The sequence below is a fragment of the Pan troglodytes genome, chromosome 22 (assembly GCF_028858775.2).
Source record: "Pan troglodytes isolate AG18354 chromosome 22, NHGRI_mPanTro3-v2.0_pri, whole genome shotgun sequence".
Classification (NCBI taxonomy): domain Eukaryota; kingdom Metazoa; phylum Chordata; class Mammalia; order Primates; family Hominidae; genus Pan; species Pan troglodytes.
The window spans coordinates 18,084,961-18,091,529 of record NC_072420.2 but is presented as its reverse complement, the minus strand read 5'-3'; the positions used below and the strand labels follow the sequence as shown (position 1 = coordinate 18,091,529).

The 6,569-nt window shown below is 35.1% G+C and overlaps 1 long non-coding RNA gene across 2 annotated transcripts in view; it reads left to right on the top strand.

Annotated features, from left to right (window-relative positions):
- Nucleotides 1–278: 278 nt before the first annotated feature.
- LOC129138306 (uncharacterized) overlaps nt 279–6,569 on the top strand; it is a 110,566-nt gene continuing 104,275 nt past the window's right edge. For both annotated transcript variants that reach the window (XR_010154592.1, XR_010154591.1), the window contains exon 1: nt 279–336. This is a non-coding gene — a long non-coding RNA (uncharacterized LOC129138306). The remainder of the gene's footprint in view (nt 337–6,569) is intronic.

Below are 6,569 nucleotides of genomic sequence, written 5' to 3'. Positions count from 1 at the left end.
ACAACAGGACTTCAGTTTAGTTGAGGGTAACAATGTACCTCTATTGAAGCTAGGAATGGCTGTGTGAAACAGATCTACAGAATGAGATATAAGTGGAAATACTGGTGGTGCTTCCATCAAAGCTCAAGACAGCCAGGTTAAGTTGGCACATACCTTCTGTCTTTTGTCTTCCCATCTTCCTGCCTGGGACATTGATGTAATGTTCAGGATGGACATGCATCTTGTGACTATGAGGTGACAATGATGTTAATGATGTCTGAGTGGAAAGAAGATGAAGCCTAGATTCCTGAACACATTCAGACCTGCCACAGCAACCTAGCTCTGAACTCCCTTCAAGTAAGACAAGTAAACACCTTAATTTGTCATTTTTTTCCAGCTGAATGTAATTCCTTACTATGCAGTTTTCATAATTAAGATACATAATGTGAATAGAGTTAATCATTATTTTGAAGACATTATAAAGTGTTAAAATGTCCCAGTAGTAAAAGATTGTGATCTTAAGAAATGACACTATTTTTTAATAAGTAAGGAAAATAACGTTAAGTGCTTGGGGCTTGAAAGTGAGATTTTCAAGGCATGGCTTGAAAACAAGGCATGAGTTAGCAAGTGATAAGGATTAAAAAAATATTGCTGAATTCCTCTACATGAAAAATTAGCTTGAAATTATGTGTAGGGGGAGTGAGCTCAGGTTATAGTGGTAGAAGAGACTGGCTGAAAAAATTTTAAGAGTGGGGATATGTAATATTTTATTTTAAGGTATTTGCATGACTTTGATTTAGAACTCTGACACCAAAACATTCAATAATGTCTACTATATACTTTGTATTTGTGGGTGTTTTTGTTTATTATTATTTAAGTAAAATTCAAGAAAAAAGAGGCCAAATTTCATATCTAGATTGGCAGAAAGAAAAGAAACAAAAATTGTTGAATGGGAGCTGAAAATCCCATCAGTAATTCAGCAGAAATGAGAATGGAGGAGGTATATGGGAGTTTGAAGGGAGAGGAAGAGAAGAGAGTGGGCTTGGAGAAAGAATGCCAAAGCAAGGCAGAGAATGCTGGGCAAAGGAGCATGTCGGAAAGAGAAAAGGCTGGGAATAGAGTGTCAGAGAAAGAGGGGTATAGATGCACTCATAATAGGCTAAAGGAGTTGATATCAATGGAAATCAAGTGCGCCTGGATAAGAAAGGCAAAGGGAGAGGGGAAATTATGACACTTTATGCAAATATTTCAGTGATTCTGGATATGTAAAACAGAGTCATGCTATAAGAGCTTTTATTTTATTCTTTAAAATACATTATTGTTTTACTATAGTCACCATGATTTACAACAGATATCTTGAACTCATTCTTCCTTAAACGTTCAAAATTGTAACTGATTAAAATCATTTTTTATGTTTTGACCAACATCTATCCCTGTTTAACAGTGCTTAATTTTTCTCCTACTACATTTAATAAAAGATATGGAAGTCATTATGGGAGCAGAGGGTCTGAAAAAGTAAACTGCCTTCCCTTTGATTAAACTGTTGCTGAAAGAGAATAGAGAGAAAGAAAATCACTGGCCAGAGATAGGCAGCCATGAGAATTTTACCTTCAGGCCTGAGAAGAAGATGGTGTAAAATGTGAAACATGAGCTAGGATATAAAATCTATTAAAAATGAATGTTATGAATCAATAATAAAGAATTTCCAGGGCATTCGTTTTCTTAAGGTTGCTCAGAAAAAACACCTTTCCAAATAACAGGTTTAAAATTTTTGTTCTGCCTTAAACAAAAGTTACAATTTTGAACATTCATACCTAAGTGAGGAGCGGCCAGCCACCACCATCTGGTAACTTCAAGAAAACAAGAGTGTGACTCAAGTTTTTTTCTGTGTCTGTAGCAAAATCCTGATACCTGTTGTCACACCATCCAAGTTTGAATAAATATACCTAAGGGAGGGGAACTCCTATATGCCAAGTTTAAAAAAAAAAAGTTGTGAAACGACAAGGGAATGTCACAACTAGTATATACAGAGAGCAACTAGATGAATCTATTTTAGAAAATTAGATAGTATAGCCACAAACCAAGAATATGTGGTTTCTAAAACTTGTCCATCAATTAAAACAGATACACTGTTTTATAAAAACCAAATTACGTTTCTCACTAAGAAAGTTATGTATTTCTACTTTGAGTTTCATCCAAGTCTGTACACATGCTTTAAGTTAATTTTACAAAGCAAATGGAAATATGGAAAGGAAATTAGATAAAGTATCTTTTTACTGAGCAAAACCAAAATCAAACAAATGAGTAAATGCACACAGAAAAATCTACCCTCAGAGAATATTAAGTCAAAGAACTGTAGAAAAATACCCTGGATTCAAAAAAGAATTCCAAGGAAAAAAATTATAAATTGAAATAACCAGGTATGCCTGTTTCTAAACTTTGGAGTGTTAGTTTTGGGGAACATAAATCTAATTATAGATTTTACTTCATGACACTTAATGCTCTTTATTTAAGAGAAACTAGCTGAAAAGTCAGATGCTGTTTCCACCTATGGCTACCTAATATAATTTTCCCGTAAAATTTTGCATCAGTGTTGTTTAGTTCAATAGGCACATTAGCCAAGGGAACAAGTTACTACAGACACCTATGAAATCACTATTTCCATAAATTTTGGATTCCAACTCATCCCATGAATGGGCCTTTAGATTTTGAAGGTGTCTAGATTATTTTAATATAATTGGCACTTGATTCTGTGTGGAAATTCAAATAAACATTTGACACTGGGAGAGGAGCTCAACTCTAGTTCCTGAGGCAGAAATGAGTTTGCCTTAATTTCTTCCTCTATATTAACTGCCTGTAGAGGGTTGAAGGACTAAAAATAAACAAATGAATTGCATCTTCTCATTATTTATTTAAATATAGGAAGTTATTTAAAAATTTAATATCATTAACCTGTCAAGTACAGTGTTCTTCATCAAAGAGAGTACTATTTGTAACAACAACTTTATGGATTAAAAGCAATTATATGCACAAATTGCTGCAGGAAAAGAAAGATAATGAGAAAATGTGGAACCCCCTCAAAATAAATCAACAAAAAAGATAGGAAAAAAGATACGGCAAGGTATCTCAGACCTTTCAGAAATTAGCAATTTAGTAGCTTGATATTATGGGTAAAAGACAGGTGGTCAAGTATGTTCTAACCATTCTTTTCACCTAGGCATTATACCTGGCACGAGGTGAGCAAATGATTAAGGGACTTATTTCTCTTACTCTTGGTTTACTCGTTTACCCCACAGGTACTTTTTGAGCATTTAGGGTTTTTTTTTCCTTCTTGTTATTGTGTGACACATAGGTGACAGCAGAGAAAAGCTGAACCACATTCCTGTACTTCAGGAATTTTAAACATTAGTAGGTCAAATTTATACTGAAAAAATCAAGTGGAAGATTTGCAATAACCTGGTGATTTGGATCTTTAGAATTAGATAAGCTAAAACATTTGGGACAAAAATAAAGAATAGTCATTTTCTTGCCCAACTATTTTCTGAATGATCTAAGTGGAGGTGACATCAGCGAAGGAAGATGTAAAGGCAGGATTTCAAAATTGATAAAAATTAATAGCCATTTCCTCTTTGATGATGTCTTCATTTACAAAACAAAACAATACAAGCAATAATAAGTTATAGTGGACTTCAGAGTAGATGTCGAAAGAAAGATTTCAGCTGCCACTCATTATTATTATTATTATTGTTATTATTATTATTATTATTTTGAGACAGAGACATGCTCTGTCACCCAGGCTGGAATGCAGTGGCATGATCTCAGCTCACTGCAACCTCCACCTCCTGGGTTCAAGTGATTCTCCTGCCTCAGCCTCCTGAGTAGCTGGGATTACAGGAATATGCCACCATGCCCGGCTAATTTTTGTATTTTTTGTATAGACGGGGTTTCACCATGTTGACCAGGCTGGTCTCAAACTCGTGACCTCAGTGATCCTCCTGCCTCGGCCTCCCAGAGTGCTGGGAGCCACCATGCCTGGCCTATTATTTTTAATTGGATTAACATTGAGTTTATCATTAATGCCATTTTAGTGCCTATTTATTTGTAACATAAGATATTATAATTATACATTTCAAAAGGGAAATATCTAATAGTAGTTTTCCTGTGGAGATTTTATTTAATTTTAAAGTATAACTTAAGGAAAAAGTTTAAAAAGTCATTTTGAAGCTGTTTGGCTATTGCTGGTTTTGAATGAAAAAAGCTGATTTGGAGAAAATAGAGTATGTATCTTTGAACTCCAAGTTTTTCACTTGGAGTTTTGTTTTTCAATCTTCTCCTGCGCTTAAGCATAGCAAAATATCTTTGATCTCACCTCCTATTATTCCATATATTTTGCTGCTATTAATATCCAGACTTTCCTAATCTGCTCGAGATCTATTCTCTTAAACCTTTGAAATCTTGCACTGTCCAACTGTCATGTCTAAAGGCTGCCTGAAGCAAGTATTTGATTCTGGCTTATGTAGCTATTTATACATCCCATATTCAATTTGCCGTCATAGCCCTATAGTGTGTCCTGGTTAATTCCCACTGTTATTCTTCAGTTGCTGACAATTCATTTTTTAACCATTCTCTGATTACTTTCAAGTTGATATTATTCAACTTGAGTCCTTTGATGTCTTGGAATTTTGGTCCTGTCCATTCATGTGTAGTTCCAAACATGGTATTAGGTGATTAACATGCTGATTGCAAACCTAGAGCAATAATGATCTCTTGGAAAATCCTTGCTTTAAACTTGGGACACAGTGAGTCTTCTTTATACTTTTCTTTTATACTCACAGAAACTAAGGCTATTTCTGAGATAATGTATTAAAATCAAAAGCACCAAGCAAGGAGTAACTCAGTCCAGAGAGGTTTTATTTATTTATTTTTTTAAAAAGAGGTCTGAGTTTAGATTTTTCAACTTTCATGTTTTAATCATCCATCCATCTTTCCTTCAATCGATCAATCAATCCATCTATCAAATATTTCTGTGTCAGTCATTGTCCTAGATATTCTTGGGGAGATAATAATTATTTAGATATTCTCACTAACTTCATAGTGCTTGGAGTTTAATTAGCAGTATGGGTAAGCAGTCAGGAAATTTAGAAATGTGTGTGTGTGAGAGAGAGAGAGAGAGAGATGGTGGGGGGGAGAGAGAGAGAGAGAGAGAGAAGGAGAGGGTGTGGTAATATATAGAGAGGCAACTACTGGAGATTTGTGAATTTAGGGAAGGCATCCTGAAAGAAGGTCTATTTAGGCAAAACTCTGAAGTTAGATTGACAATGAGAGTTGGGTAGAGAAATATGCAGCAGCATAGACATTGGAGGAACTAAAAGCAGTTTAGCATAATGTGAAGTAGAAGGAGGGAAGGAAGGAGAAAAGTAGACTGGAGGGTTATCCAGGATCCTAATTATGAAAAGCCCTATAGGCAAAATGATATCATTTAAACCTCAAACAAATAACGAAGAGGAGTTAATACAGTGCTTTGAATTGGGGAATGATGAGAGAGACTGAAGAACAGATTTGAAGGAAGAAGGAAGGAGGTGTGGAGACTGGTGTGAGGCTGTTGTGGGAAACTAGGCAAGCGATGATGGCTTAAATTAGAATGAAAATTATAGGACAGATAGAAATTGATGGATTTTTAAAAATTAACAGACAATTGAAAATAATTAAGGGATGATTTTATATTTGAAGTAAAGATGAAGCTGATTTTAACAACTATGCTATTGTCTTGAGTAAACAATAGGCATATCGTATACTAACATATAGAATATAAGTGTATAAGCAGTTTTGAATGACAGGGATGATAGGATATTCCGGGACATGTTGATTTTGATATGTGAGTAGGGCTGTCAAGTGAAAATGCCATTGTAAGTAGGAAGACATCTTCTCGCTCTCATGAAAGAGCTCTGGATGGGAGATAAAAATTTGGGATACATTAACATATAGTAGTTACTAAAGTGATAGGAATTAAGGTGGTCACATGGAGAGAGTAACAGAGTAAAAAACTTGCTAAACTGCACTTTATGGACAATAATGTTTAAGGACAGAACAGGAATCTCTGTCTCTCTCTCTCTCTTCCCCCTGTTAGTTACACACACACACACACACACACAAACACACACACACACCCCAAGATGTGATGAATACAAAAGAAGCACGTGTTAAAAAAGGAAGGAATAAATAATGTGTCTAACACTTCTGAAAAGTAAAATAAGATAATGGGTGAGTGACCATTGATTTTGGCAATAGGTAGGCCATTATTGACCTTGGGAGTGAATTGGGGCAGAACCCAGATTATTATGGATTGAAGAATGAATGGAAAATGCCATTGTGAGAGAGAGAAATCTTTCAAGATTAGCTGTGAATGAATGAGAAGAAAGAATTAGGGTAATTACTAGATTAGGTTGCAGGACTAAGATGGAGATGTAAGTACTTCATATTCTGACAAGCACTGGTATCACAGAAAACTGTAGTATTGTAGATTTTATAATAAATGAATAAGGATGGCAAGTTCTTTTAGGCTGGATCGTCTTGGCACTGCATTTTTGTGG